The following is a 16018-nucleotide window of genomic DNA, read 5'->3' as shown; positions in this document are numbered from 1 at the left end:
GAAGATAGCATCCCCTCAAACCAAAGTTGAGGATCAAAAACAAAACTATCATCTGAGACTGAGGACAGAAAAAAAGATGACTTCTCTTTTGACTAGTAGCAGACCACATTAGTTAGCTCCTTGCTATGGTTACAGTTAAACATAATCCACCCTTTTCATCCTGCTCTAGCTATAAGTCTACTTGTATAGTACTTGAATGGTAATGATAATACTGGATTGGTGCTTCTAGTATTTGTGCATATAGCACTGGTTTGGTGCTTGTAGTACCAGTACAGTGCTTTCAGTACTGGTTTGATGCTTATAGTACTGGTATGGTGCTTGTAGTACTGGTTTTGTGCTTATAGTACTGGCTTGGTGCATATAGTATTAGTTTGGTGCTTCTAGTACTGGTTTGGTGCTTGTAGTAGTGGTTTGGTGCTCATAGTAATGGTATGGTGTGTATAGTACTGGTTTGGTGCTTGTAGCTCTGGTTTTGTACTTGTAGTACTGGTTTGGTTCTTATAGTACTGGACTGGTTCTTGTAATATTGGTCTGATGCTTATAGTGCTGGTTTGGTTCTAATAGTACTGGTTTGGTGCTTGTAGTATTGGTTTGGTGCTTGTAATTATGGTGTGGTGCTTGTAGTACTGGCTTAGTGCTTGTATGACTGGTTTGGTGGTTGTTATACTGGTTTGGTGCTTCTAATGCTGATTTGGTGCTAGTACTGATTTGGTGCTTATAGAACTGGTCTGGTGCATATAGTACTGTATCTAGTACTGGTTTGGTACTTATAGTACTGGTTTGATGCTTGTAGTACTGCTTTGGTGCTTATAGTACTGGTTTGTTGCATATAGTACTGTTTGGTGCTTATAGTACTGGTTTGTTGCATATAGTACTGGTTTGGTGCTTGTAGTACTGGTTTAGTTCTTATACTACTAGTTTGCTGCGTGTAATATTGGTTTGGTTCTTGTAGTGCTGATTTGGTGCTTGTAGTACTGGCTTAGTGCTTGTAGGATTGGTTTGGTGCTTGTTATATTAGTTTGGTGCTTCTAATGCTGGTCTGGTGCTTGTAGTACTTGTTTGGTGCTTGTAATAATGATTTGGTGCTTATAGAACTGGTCTGGTGTGTATAGTATTGGTTTGGTGCTTGTAGTACTGGTTTGGTGCTTGTAATACTGGTTTGGTGCCTCTAGTACTGGTTTGGTGCTTGTAGCACTGAGTTGGAGCCTGTGATACTGGTTTGGTGTTTATAGTACTGGTTTGTCACATTTAGTACTGGTTTGGTGCTTATAGTACTGGTGTGGTGCATATAATACTGGTTTGGTACTTGTGGTAATGGCTTGGTACTTATAATACTGGTTCATAGGTTCATAGGTGTGTACTAGGCTAATGGCCCTGGGGCCTTTACAAGCCTAGCCATAGGATTACCCTGGTATCGTGCCACCCGACCTTAGTTCCCTGTGCCTCTGTCAAGTAGAGCCACTGGAATTATCCCCAGGGTGAATTTTCTATTTCCCATACACTCATTGAAATTTCTCTTGAAGAGGGTCAGCGAGGTGCTCTGCTTGATATGTATGGAAAGTCTATTCCATAACATGGGCAGTCTCTGGGTTATGAACCTGTCCCTCCAGTACATTCTGTTGATTGTGGTAATGAGGTTGAGGTCTCTGGAGTGTGTGGTGTGGAGGGATTGGGATATCTTTAGCTGTAGCATTTCTAACAGAGCTTTGTCAGACATGGATTTCTAAGTCAAGCAGAGATCGCCTCTAAGTAGACAATATGAAACAGACAATAGTTTAGTTTTTTGAGTCTGTCAATATAGGACAAGTGTTTAAGGCCTAGGATCCTCTTTGTGAGGTACTTTTGCGGCCTCTCCAGTTGTTGCAGGTGTCTAGTGAGGAACATGCTAAATGTGGCATTGTACTTGATGATTGGCCTAATGAGGGAAGAGTAGAAGGAGACAAGGAGAAGACTCTTTCTTCCTGGATGCAAAACCCTTAGTAATAAGATGTGCCACATAGAAGGACTTTCTGACCACAGTGGCAATGTGGTGATCAAAAGAGAGGTTGCTGTCAACCTTTGTTCCCAGATCTCCTATAATGCCTTCTATGTTCAGTAGACTACCATTGGTGTGGTAATTCATGGGAACTGGGTTTTTTTCCCAAAGGGGATGATGACACATTTTTTGGCATTGAGCTTAAGGCCATGATCCTGACACCAGTTGTTGGTCTCAGTGAGGCCATTCTGTAGGATGTCAACATCACTTGGGGAGTTAATAATAGCTCCCAACTTGCAATCATCTGTGAACTTTGTCAGCCAGAGTCCCTTCATGGTTGCCTGGACTTCAGAGAAGTAGATACCAAATGGGAGAGGACCCAGGACCGAACCCTGTGGTACTCCACTCGTGACTAGTCATCAGTCTGACTTGGAGTCAGCTACTGTCACACTGTGGGTTCTATCTGTGAGCCAGTTTGCAACCCACCTAGTGATATAGGGGTTGATGCCTAGTTTAGTGAGTTTTTCTATGATTCCTGAGTGGGGAATGGTATCAAAGGCATTGGCCAGATAAAGGTAGGCTGTATGAACCATCTTGCCTTCATCCACAGTTCCGGTGACTGACTCAAAGAAGTCGACCAAGTTGAGCAGGCATGATCTACCCTTCATAAAATCAAACTATGTGGGATCCAGAGTTTGTAGATTTCCTATATCCTTGTTTATTAGGTCCATGATGATGCGTTCCATAGCTTTGCATATCAGACTCATCAGGCTAATGGGGTGATAGTTCCCAGGGTCTGTAGTCACTCCTCCTTTGTGGAGAGGGATTACTGTAGCAGTGCGCCATTTGGTAGGGACAAAGCCTGAGTTGAGGCTGTGATTAAACAGGGCACACAGGTGAGGTGCCAGTTCACTCTGTAGTTCATGTAGAACACAGCCAGGGATATTGTCAGGTCCAAGAGAAGCTTTATTCTTGGCCTTGGACAGTGCTGTTTTAACCTGTGCAGCAATAATACTGGATGACTGTTAATCTACTGGTACTGTGATTGGTCCTTTGGGGGGGGTAAAGTTGGCACTGAATCTGTCGGCCAGTATATTGGCAATATCTGTTGGCTCAGTATAGGAGGTACCATTGTGCAGCAGCTCAGAGCAAATCTGGGTATTGTCGTGGAGATTCTTTACATAACTATAGAAGGCCTTCTGGTTGTCTTTACTATCTGCTGCAATTCTGTTTTCATAGCTATCTTTAGAGGATTTGATGAGGGATCTCACCTTTTTGTTGAGGCTGATAAGGGAGTTTTTCCAGTCTTGGGACTTCACCTTATTCCGCATCAGTTTCCTCCTTCTGTTACAGAGTTTGTTTATGGCAGGGGAGCACCAGATTGGCTTCCTTTTTTTGGAGGAGAGCATCTTGGTTCTAGAGGGTATGGCTAGATCCATGCATTTGTGTACGTGTTTGTACAGTGCACTGGTGTATAATTTGGCAGTCATCCAACTATCCTCCATTTGCATGGGTGCCATGAAGTTATCCACCTCTGTTTTTAGGAGCCCAAAGTTAGCTTTGGATAAGTTTTTCATGGTGGTTTCCTTTGCAGGGGTGTGTGGAAGGGATGTGGATTTCCAAGGTGATTTGTTTGTGGTCAGATCTAACCAGGGAAGAGCTGACTATTGGTGTAGAGCAATGGTCGCTCATGTTAGTAATGAGCAGGTCAAGGATGTTCCTACCTCTAGTAGGGGTAAGAATGAGCTGGTCCAGGGCATTGGAATTAATGAATTCCAGGAAACATTGAGCATGTGTATTGGTACATGAGTAGTTTTCAAAGTTAATGGAGGGGTAGTTGAAGTCGCCCAGTATGAGAGTGTTAGGTTGGACCCTAATATTGTCCAGGGTGCTTAGGAATGTGGAGTGTGAGTCTTGAGACATGGTTGGGGACCTATAGCAGGCTACGACCTGAATCGCTGTCTTATCCAGTATTAGCTGCACTTGAAGTATCTCTGATGTGCTATGTTGGTCTACCAGTCTGGAGGTGTGCGCATCCTTTATGAATATGGAAAAAACACCACCTTTGGAGCTTCAGTCCAAGTTCTGGGGCCAAAAGGTGTGGAATGAGTTATAGCCTGGTAGTGCAGGGTTGCTTTCTGCAGCCTTGAACCAGGTCTCTGTTACAGCTCAAATGTTGCTGTTCTCCATTATAAGGAGTGCTTCAAGCAAGTGCATTTTGAGATTTAGACTTGTAGTGTTAAGCAGCATGACCCCCAGATTGCAATTGTTTGTAGCGGTTACGGTGGTAATTTGGTCTTTGGAACACTGCCTAAAAAAGGCACTATAAGGGTGGCAAGAGCCTTGGCCAGTATCCAGAAGTCCAGGGGTGACAGATGCAGTTCATCTTTGGCAAAGCACTGAGGTCTGTCAATCATGTCATCCAAGGCAAACAGATACTGGATCTCCTTAGAATGACACCAGAAACTTTGCCAATTGTTGAAATCAATCATTTTCTGCTTGTACTGTGGTATAATTCTGGGTGATGGTAGGATGCTGCTCAGGGATAAGTTCATACCCGTCTGGGCTACATAATCTGAGAGCTCCTCCATGTCTCCTCCTGGGAGGTACGTCTCAGGTCATTCACACCCACATGTACAATGACAGAGTCATATTTGTACCTGTTGTTGAGGGACCTGAGTCCATGCATTATGTGGCAGATCCTGACACATGACAGGCAGCTGACTGTTACTTTCTCCTTCTTCAACCTAGTGAGTGGGACATCAGTGTGCCTATCAAGGCACCTATGACTAGTGTGTTGGTCATGCTCTTTTGTCTTAGGGGCTTTGATTGAGTGGCACATTGTTTAGGAGAGTTATGTGTCTCATGATTAGTGTTGTGTCATGGTGGTCAAGTGCTCTGCTGTTTAGGTAGATTTTTATTGAGAGCCTCCACCAAAGTGGGTGTGTGGTTTGTGTTTTTATGTGAAGGCAGTGCTGGTGTGTGTTCTGGAAAGCTATGTGTTCCATGTGGTGTGATGCAAGTGTTGACCTTCTCCTCTTGACCAGCTATTCCAGTCTTGGCTGGAGAGTGCATGCTTTCCAATTTGGATATACAAATGCATCTCTTGCAAGCCTGTGTGTTGAGAGGTAAGGGGAGAGGGTTGTCGGTGTAAATGGGGCAGTTGCTACATTGTTTCAAGATGCCCAAGTTCACCAGGTTAATAGGAGAAAGCACAGGGAACTGACCTTTAGACATAGGTTTAGTCATATACTACTGGTTTGGTGCTTATCGTACTGGTTTTGTGCTTATGGTGCTAGTTTGGTGCTTCTAGTACTGATTTACTGCTTGAAGTACTGGTTTAGTGTTTTATTTTCCAGAGATATTTGCCTCACAGTGATTGTTGAGTCAGAGAAGGACACTGTTTTTTTGGAGAAGAAGGTGTGTCTGGGACGTTAAATTAGGCAGACTGTCTAAAGCTGGTAGGCAAAACATCTGTGTAGTAAGTAATAGGGAGCAGCTACATTTACAGGGATATCAAAACCATTACACATTGAGGAAGCAGATTTCTAGCCACTGGCCCTAAAGATTGATCCAAAGAGGTGTCACAATAAATGCTTCCTTGAAATCTGAACTCTGGATGGCATCACTGAAGCCAAAATAAAAACATAGTAGCTAAGAGCAATTACCCTTTTTCTGGCATACTTCCTTTGAAAAATAAAATCTTGTGTAAAGGAGTACTGCAACTCTGAAATGAACCCTGGAAAGGCTCTTGCAACGATGCAGAAACTAACCAAGGGACTAGTAGCCCTTTGATATGCTTACATATCATTGCAGTCCCATTTCAGGGTTTTGATGAAGCTCATATTTTTGATGAGTGAAAACGCTTAACGTTTGTGTACGTTACAATATGTTTGTGTACGTTTTAACTGTGGATTAAATCTTCTCGCTGATTTTACACACAGTGGCAGTTTTGTGTGTTGGATGCACCAAGCGTTTTTGAGTGGAGTTATAGTTTCATTTGGTGGACTAAACGCTTTTGCTTTGTTGTTTCTGTTGTCGACTATATAGTTAGTGATTATAAAACACTATTTCCCAAGTCAGTAACTCTAGGTAGAGTTAATGCAAAGTCCATAGTGAATGAATTAGTACTACTCTTTTATTGACTAGAAGTTCTCTTAAGAAATTCTTAATGAACAAAGCACCCAATTAATATCCATAGTAATGCATGAACTTTGTCAAATTTTAAAGGAAAACCGCTAGGGGCATTAGTATACCGACCTCAGACAAATGGGTTAGTTGTGTACTTTAATAAAATATTAAAGTCTATGCCCCAGATTCAGCAAGTCCTGCACAGTGTGCAGGACTAGTGCAGGAGTTCCAGCAAGCAATATGTCTGTCATGCAATCCAGGAATAAGCAGTAGGGACGTGCACAAGCACTCCTGCATTAGTCCTGCATGGACTCAGCCCCTGTATGCAAATTACCCCATTTGCAGGTGAAATCCATGCAAATGAGGTGAATTTGTGATCCAGGAAGCTGGAAGCCGGCCGTGCAGGACTAGTGTAATCTGTAGAAATGCACTTGGCCAGTAACCGAGTACATTTCTGCAAACTACAAAACAGAGACTTGACAGCTCCAAATAAAGGGTGATATTATGCCGAAAGCATGCCAATGGCCAAATATAAGGCCATTGGCATGGAAAACATTTGCAAAAATAAAAAATTCAACTTTTATTTTTTTTAGCCGATCTCGGCTGTTTAAGCATAGGGCAGCGGCTCGCAAATGGGATTAGGTGAAAATTTAAAAAAGAAACCTAAAATAAGCATTTTAACCAAAATCACTATTTTTCCATTATACTCAATAGCAGGCAGAAGACAACATGGCCAGTGAATAGTGGTGGCTAAGGGGGGGGAGGCTCAGTGTGGGACCTGTAATTATGCATCAGCAGGCAATCCTATGCAAAGGAGGGGAATGATACTGAATCCCAGATCTCCCCTGCATGCTAGTCAGCACCCAACAGTGTAAGAGCAGGAATAGCTTGGTGCAAGCCTAGGAGTTAGCTGACATCATATAGGGGTGTGTCAGGCATACTGTAAGTGGACTGGAGCCCTGTGGCTCAGGTTTGCCCTTAGCTTAGCAGAGCTAAGCAAGGGGGTATGTCTGAGGCTGCCTAGCAATCTTTACATTGCCTAAGCGGGTGTGCACACCGCGTGCCGGGTTTTAAAGAAAAAAAAAGGAAACCAGGAAATAGCAGTTCTGTGCACATTTGAGCGACACACCCCTGGGCTTAAACAGGAAGGCAATGGGAAGGGAAAACAGTAGGAGGAAGGTAATCAAGGAGAACTAGCATAGCTGGCAGGTGAAATTTATCAGAATCAGATAATTACACAGGCAGCAGACCAGCCCATAACACTACTATAAACTGTGCAAACATCTTTCCCTCTGGTTTTCCCACATACTGTACACCATCGGTGTATACAAGCAGGGGAATTTTAACAAACAAAACCAACAAAATGATAGGGGTTGCAATAGCTATCATACAACAACATCTGGAAGGGGCTGAGGGTGGTGAGGATGAGAATGCTGTTAAACAACCCAAAGTGAGGAGATGGAGAAGAGTGTACAGACCCAGGGTAACCTACCAGGGGCTACATGAGCTGGAGATAGTGGGGCACTATAGGGTGGACAGGGGCCTCCTACAGCAAACTGTTGAGCTGTGCTGGCCATGCCTCACACACAGAACTAACAGAAGGGAACCCATCCCAGTGGATACCAAGGTATGCATATGCCTAAGAATACTAGCTACAGGTAACTTCCAAAGGCCAGCTGGGGATATCATGGGGATCTCACAAGCATCAAGATCCAGGCTACTCCACCAGTTCCTGGATGCCATGTCAGCACATGCCGGTGAGCATGCATATTTCCCCAACAGCCATGAGGCATTAGGCAGCCATATGCATCACTTCCACCAAATAGAATAATACCCTGAGGTAGTGGGTACTATAGACTGCATGCACATATGCATCAAAGCAACACCCGGTGAGCGAGGTAGGGTCTATATCAACCACAAGGGCTTCTCCTCCATCAACTGCCAGGTCGTGTGCAAAGCCCAGGGCATTATAATGAATGTGTGTGCTGGCTGCCCTGGAAGCTATCATGATTCCCACATCTGGCATCTGATGCAGCTGTACCAGAGATTTGCCATTGGGGACATCCCCTACGGTCACCTAGTGGGGGATGGTGGTTATGCACTAGAGCCATAGCTTAAGACACCCATCAGAAATGCAGACACACCCAAACAAGATCTCCATAATCATAGCTGGCATTAGGCACCCATGAAACCCACGGCCGCGGGGAGCCCCTGATTACTTACCCACAAATAAGGGCCCCCATTCAGCATCCGCGGGTTACTCCGATGGTCCAACCGGCATTTACTTTGCTTCGGCTCGGCTCCTCGTAGACGTCTAGCTGCTCCGTCATCACGAAAATTTGAACTGCGTTTCCGTTTTCTTTTTCTTTTTTTTTATTCGCTGGCAAGCTGCACTCAGTCAGGTCTGCTCACTGAAACAAGGGATCTGATTGGCTGCAGCAGTCAGCGAACTAAGACCTTGTTTTTTTTTTTTTTTTTTAAGTAGGAACTGATGAAGCAAGGACCTGATTGGCCCTTGCAAATAACTTCCTGCACAAACTGCCTTTAAAAAGGCACCTGCAGCTAATAAGGATCACTTCTCTTGTTTTTCAACAGAGGAGTGTTCCTTAGCAGCAGCAGAGTGATCAAGCGGGGTTTGGACCAGCGTGAGGACGGACAGCAGGAATGGATCAGCGGTGGATCAAGCCTTTGCAGCAGTCGTGGTTTTTGGATTATACTCTTTTTAAACTGTCCTTTTAAAGGCAACTTCTGAAAAGGTCTGACAAACTGTCCTTTTAAGGGCAACTTTAAAGGGACTGAGGGGTCTGAGAAAGGCAAGCAGAGCAGGTGAGCCTTAAGTCGTGAAGAGGGAGCAGAGTATTGGAAGCAGCCTTCTGTGGAAAGCAAAAAAGGTAAGTTTTTGGGTTTAGTTTTAACTTTATTTTTTTGTGGGGGTGGGTTATTCTTGTGCTAAGAGGTTTGGGGAGTGTGGGCTGTGGTTGTATTAGTTTTATTTTGGTTTTCTGTACAGTTTTTGTGCTAAGAGGTTTGGGGGGTGAGGACTGTAGAGGTACCAGTTTTATTTTGGGGCTGTGGTTATATTAGTTTTATTTTGGTTTTGTTTTTGTGCTAAGAGGGTGGGGGTCAGGTTGTGGTTGTACCAGTTTCGTTTTATGTCCGTGCACTGGTGGTAAGAAGATGGGGGGTGAGGGGCTGTGGTTATACCAGTTTTACTTTACTTATTTTACATTTGTTTTCTGGATAGTCTGGGATAGAACCCATTTTCAGTGGATGCCCAGGGAGAAATGCTTTTTAGTACATGTGCTAGAAATATGTAAAATAATTTGGTTTCTGTTTACATGAGGGACAACATAAGGGAACGTGAAGTGTAATATACATTTGATTTTGATTACTCATTGGTTAGGAGAGTGTATAACTTATTTGGAGCAAGAGGATTTTGTTTTGGCAGTATCTATGCTGTATATGTAAACGGTAGAGAGAATGGGATAGGGGTGATGAAAAGGAGGGGAGATAAATAATGGGACAGAGAAGGATATTGTTGTTGGCTAGAGCAGGGATAGGTGGGCAGTCTTGTGGGCTAGAGCAGGGATAGGTGGGCAGTCTTGTGAGATGCTGCTGTCTAAGTCAATAGTCTTAGGCGTATAGGCATAGGGGGTAAGTGGTGAAGATTAGCTTATTTCAGCCTGGGTTGGGACATGACCTGTTGCATGGTAGATGTAACGCAAGTGTATCGATGTCAGCATATTGGATTGTGAGTGCTAGGGATGTGGCATTACTGAGGTTGATAATCCACTAAATTTAAGTGGATCAAGAATATAGCCTTGTGAGACTGCTAATAGGTTCATAGGTTCATAGGTTCATACTAGGCTATCTGCCCTGGGGCAATTATAAGCCTAGCCCGATTCTGTATACATGGCCACCCAGCCTTTTGAGTATACTGTGCCCTTTTTTTGTTTTAGTTTTTACTTGTCTTCTGTCTAGAGTAATAGTGCCTCCCACTAACAAACCTATACGATCCCCATCCACTTATCGAGATTCTTCTTTCTTCTTGACAGAGATGTGCTCTGCCTCACATGAACTGGGGGATTTCATTCCAGAGCCCTCTGGGTTATGAACCTGTCCAACCCAGCAAGTTCTATTTATTTCTGTGTGCTGAGGTTCAAGGTGGCTCTCCTCGGAGTGCTGGCAAGGGATTTAGATTTACTGAGCATGTCCATTAATTCTGGTTTTGATTGTATTTCAGTAGCTCGTATGCAGCAGAGTAGATCGGATGGTTGTAGGTACTGTACAGCACTGAGCTTTAGTTTTTTAACCGAGCAGAGAGATGCTTGAGTCTTGGACCCTCCTTTTTTCTCTTGGTGACTGTTTGCCTCCTTGTTCCTCAGGGCGGCATAGGTGTCTGGGGTCAAAAACATTGAGGCATTGTATGCTATGATGGAGCAAGGATGGGATATGAATAACCGGACATCTAGATGTGAAACCCTTCTAACCACTTTGGATGAGGTGTTTTCTGCTTTCTGTAGAAGGTTTTTTCTAACACTTTGGGCAAATTGGGTGTTCAAATCTAATAATACTCTTTCTGTACTTAATGGGTTTCGCCTATGGTAATCTGTGGGCATGTTTAAACCATGGTTTTGGCACACTATTTGGCACATGTATTTAACTTTTTTTGCTGGCACCAGCTGTCAGTCTCTTTGGACCTTTGTTTTTTGTTTGAATGATGTGGGTGAGTGGATTATGGTTTCAGTTTGCTGTCATGCAGTGGTTTGGTGTGTTAGTCAGTCCTCGTCCTCTTGCCGTTGCCTGTACCAAAGAGAAAGTATATGCAAGACCAGAGTGGTCCCAGGACAGACCCCTGTGGGGGGCCTGATGGAGCCAGAGTTTGCTTGACTCTCAACCCTGTGCACTCCTATTGTGTGTCTGTTGAGCTTTTATCTTGTGACATAGGGGTTTATATTTATATTTTAGCTTATTTATGAGCTGCTTTATTGCTCATCTAGTCAAATGCCACTGTTTCCAAAGAAGTCAACTGTGGGGTTCCTTGTGATCTGTGGTTCAAAGCCTAACTGCTTTTAAAGTCAACCAGGGTCAAAAAGGGGATCAACCTTGACAAGAAAAGCCAAAGAGGAACTCCATAGATCTAGGTAGGTCCCCAATGTCTTTGTTTATGAGCTCCATGATCCATGATGATCCTCTCCATAGCCACTAATGTAAGGACCCTCCATTATGGGGCTTTAGTTTCCAGGGTCGCTGATGATCCACCTACTGAGATGGAGCCCTGTTGCTGTCTTCATTTGTTGTAGGGGCTCCTGTAGTGAGGCTGAGATTGTATAGCTGTATTGGTTTGAGGGAGGGATTGGTTCCTCTTTAGGCTTTCACCTGGGGCCATATCTGGGTCCATTGGTCATGGGCTAGCAGGGTTGGAGTGTTTTTGGGATCCTGAGCATCTGGAGCATTGCACTGAGCCAGAGCCGCCGGATGCTGCATTTCTGTGATGGATGCAGGTGGGTTTCTTTTGGGGAGACCACACAAGTCTGCTATGGGCCTGGCAGGGTCTGTGGGTTCAGTGTATTTTTGTTTTTGTCGTTTTGTCCAGAACAAGTCTGGGTCTGGTAATTCCCTTGCAGGATAGGAACAATTTGAAAAAATTGAAATCCTTGTGTCATTTGTCCTTGTGAAGTTGTCTCTTGCTGGAACTGTATTGAGTTTTTGATTTTAATTGGCTTTTACCGACTTGGAGATGCCTTCCTATTAGCCTTTTTTGTTGCTCATGTAGTAGCTTCCTCCTTCCCTTGTACAGTTCATTTATGGCAGGGGTCCACCAGACTGGTTCTGCCTTGGATGATTGGGTCCTTTTTTGTTTTGTTTGGGACTGCCCTTTCATGCATTCCTGGTCCAGATCCTTAGAATATATATTTCTAGGATTTGGCAGGTATGGGATGTAGTCTGGCTGGCCTTGGGGGGTCCCTGGATGGGTTTTATGAAGTGAGAAGTATGCTCTGAGAAGTTTTCAGAAAGCTTTTTCTTTCAGTTTTGGGGTGGGTTTTGACATTGGGGGGATGGTTCTCTGGGGTGGTCTTATGGTCTCTAGGATGGGGATGTAGTTGTAAATTGTGGAGCATAGAGTCCCCATGGTGAATCTATGGCTGTCCCCTGTTTGTGGGAGTGGTGACTAGTTGTTCCATAGCATTTGAGTTTATAATTAGCAGGGAGTTTTTTGGAGAGGTGCTGGCTCATGTTAGTTGCATGGAGCTCAAATGGTAGTTGAAGTCAATAACTTAATACTGGTAGGGATGTTTTCATAGATCTTTCTCCTTAATTTCTGTTTTCTGGAAATTTTAATGAGAGGGAGGTCTTGTGAGTCTTAAACTGGTGTGGGGTCCTGATATGGAAGGAGTGGTTTGTGCAGTGGTCCCATCGATGAAAAGCATTCTAATACGAGGTGTGCCAACTGAGATTAAATATGGACGGTCCTAAGCAAAACTCCCTCCTTTTTATTTCCTGGGCATGATATGAGGTATGCGAGAAAACTGATAAAACTCTCTGAGCCTTGTAGTGCTTTTGGCAGCTCTGGAAGATGCCGCCAGGCTTCTGTCCTGGACGTTCTCTCGGGTTTGTCCATGATCTCTTGAGCCGCAGGACCTATGTACTCTGCTTTGCAGGGATACAGATGCTTTGGGGGGTTTGTCCATATTTTGGTTGTACTGTTGACAGTGCTTATGGGGTGGGGTTTTCTTTGTGCCTAATACCTAAAAAGGCACTATAGGGGAGGCTAGAGCCTTTGCCAATATCCGAATCGTGAAAAGGTCCCATTTGCCATCCAGACTAATCCATCATTATCAGTAAGGTCATCCTGCGTGGACACAATTGTTTCAATGGATCATTTTGTCTGATAGACTTTTTTTTAGCCAATGGTGAGGTTTCTTGTGCAGCAAGAGGCACATCCATTTAGCTTTGTGACCAGTGCAATGATGCTGGTGAAGGTCAGGTTTCTGCTACTCCAGGGAGAGACATGCAGCAGGTCATTCACATGATAGCGCCATGTAGTCCAGGAATCACTGACCAGGTTTTGTTTTGGTGACCTCATATTTGATCTGCCGTTTGTAGAGTGTTGCTACACCTGAGTGAGGTGTATTATCTCTTGATCATAGCTGTGGCTGCTTGCGTTTTGTGTCTCTGATTAGAGTCACCTATGTGGCACTTTTAGTGTGGTGTCTTTCAATTTAAGGGCTGTGGCTTAGGTAGTGTGTGTGACTTGTAAGAGTCTGTTTGCACATGTTTTGTTTTGAGTGTTATGGTTGCTTGTTATGTGTGATGTTTTGGGTTGCTTTGCTTTAGGTTATTTTTCTCCTTGTTGCGTGGATATGTTTTGTGTATTTTGCTAGCCTGCTGGGTTTGGTGTGTTGGGTTGGTTAGATTTGGTTTTGGTGTTCAGTGAGGTTATGGTCCTTTATGGTGGTGTGTGTTATTTTTGTCTGGAGAGCTTAGCCACACCAGTGGATAGGTGTGAGGAAGCTTAGCCTCATTTCCTCCTGTTTGGTTACACCTCTTTTGAGATGAAACATTTTAGTTGAGAGGGTGTGCATTGTCCATGTCACATTTGTAGTGTTTGGTGTTTGGGAAGGGATTCACCAGCTGGACTGGAAGTAGAGGGGAGATAGATACTGGAAACATTTTATGGCTGTTTATGACCTTTTGGGTAGCTTTGGAGCCAGTGGAGGGCTAGGGGGATCTGATTAAGGTTGGTGAGAGAGTTAGTAGTTTGTTGAGAGACTCTGACAAAGGCCTTTAACAAATTGAGAAAGCCAGATACCATCATTTGTAAATTGTGTTATTATAACTGAGGAGGGCAGTTGCAGCATGAGGCCTGAACTAAGCTGTGTTGGGATTTGGCAAGTAAATTATTGGTTGAGAATGAATGCATTCCTCTAGGAGTTTAGGTAGTGGGGGAAGAATTGCTCTTGGCCTATAATTTAAGTTCGCTCAAGCTTCCACCTTTGTGCAAGGGTATAATGTATATTTTCCAGATGGTTGGGATGTGTACTGCTCAGTAATGGATCTTTTAAGTATTCAGGATAAGAACTGGCTTCAACTGCTACTTTTTGAAACTGTTGGTAGATTGTCAACTGAATTTGCAGTAGGTTTTGAGTTTTTTTACACATTTGTTAAACACAGTTCTGCTATCTAGGTTTATAGTACTGTTTTACACTATCCCAGATGTTACACCTTGTTTTGCAGTTTTTTTGGCTGTTTAAATTGTGCTGAGAGGTTAGGAGGTTGATGGGGCATGTACGTTGCTTAAAATGCATAATGTTGGGAGGATAGTTTGCAGCTGTGAGAATGTTGCTGCTGAAGGCATAGATGTTTTGAATGTATACTAATGCAAGCCTTGTTGCACTACTATTGCATATAACTGCAATGTTCTACTCACTGATGCAATGACTGCAACTTTTTCGTTGTCCGTAGTTAATGTGTTGAAAGTTTGGGAGTATGGTTAGGGCCTGTGAGAATGTTGCAGTGTTCAATGTTTGACTGGAGCCTTTTCAATGGGGGGTCATGTACTGTATAAGGACATTGTTAATGCTACGCCTATGTTTTTGGTTTTCACATTATCCAGGATTATTGCGCATCGGCTAGTGGTGGGGGGTGAGTGAGAATTCCGCAGAATGTACTGATATCTTAATGCATTAGCATTGTTCCTATGTCTAGGTTTATAGTGCAGTTTAAATATCCCAGATGTTACAGCTTGTTCTGCAGTTATTTTTGGCTGTTTGAATTCTGCTATTTGGAGGTTGATGGGGCCTGATATCTTAATACATGCTAATGTAAACACTGTTCAGCTGTCTAGGTTTATAGTACTGTTTAACTATTCCTGATGTTACGCCTTGTTCTGCAGTTATTATTGGCTGTCTGAATTATGCTCTTTGGAGGTTGAGAGGACTTGTGCATTGTTTACCATGCCGAATGTCAGGAGGGTAGTTAGCAGCTGTGAGAATGTTGCAGAAGGTGTAGATGTTCAAATGTATACTAATGCAAACCCTGTTACGCTACTGTTGTGTTTAGCAACAATGTACTACTGATGCAATGGCTTAACTTTTTTTGTTGTCCGTAGTTAATGTGTTAAGTTTGGGAGTGTGGTTAGGGCCTGTGAGAATGTTGCAGTGTCCATTGTTTGCCTGGAGTTCTTTTTGTAATGGGGGGGGTCACAGACTGTATAAGCACATTGGTAATTTTTTTTTCACTTCGTCCAAAATTGTGTCGAGATGGGGGGAGTAAGAATTCCACAGAATGTACTGATGTCTTTAATGCATACTACTGAAAACACTGCTCTGTTATCCAAGTTTTTTTGGCTGTCTGAATTAAGTTGACAGTTTTAGGAGATTGATGGGGCCTGTGAGAATTGTGTCCAGATGTTTTTGATTTTTAGCCTGTTCTCTCTCAAAATGATTGCATAGCACAATGCGGACGGCTGAGGCTACTAACAGAAATGGACTTCTTGTTTCATACCCTCCACGTAATGCATGGTACATTCCTTTGGATTTATGCTTTTGTACATGGATCCTGTGCTAAGAGGGGTTGTGGGAATGTCAGTCTCCCAGTCTGTGTGCCACTTCTTCATCCCTCACAAATGAGGTTTTCTAGCAAATCCATGATTTCACTCCTTTGTTCAACCAATGATTTTGATTTGTTCAAGTCTGCTAAGAGATTGAGAGGTAGTGGGCATGTGTAGTCTGTATTGTACCGTAGCATTTGTCTTGCCACAGTTTGGTGTGTTCCCCTTTAAACTTGTGCCTCTCCTAGTCATTAGTTCTTTTAGACTTTAGTCTGAGAGCTTGTAATATCGATCTTTTGCATCATTTGTGGCCTCTTCACATGTTTAGGGGGATGACAGGGGAAGAATTGTGTAGAAAA

This window comes from Protopterus annectens, chromosome 4.part0 (assembly GCF_019279795.1).
Source record: "Protopterus annectens isolate FY-2018-M chromosome 4.part0, PAN1.0, whole genome shotgun sequence".
Taxonomy (NCBI): Eukaryota; Metazoa; Chordata; order Ceratodontiformes; family Protopteridae; genus Protopterus; species Protopterus annectens.
The sequence above is the reverse complement of the archived record's forward strand: the minus strand, read 5'-3'. Positions refer to the sequence as shown.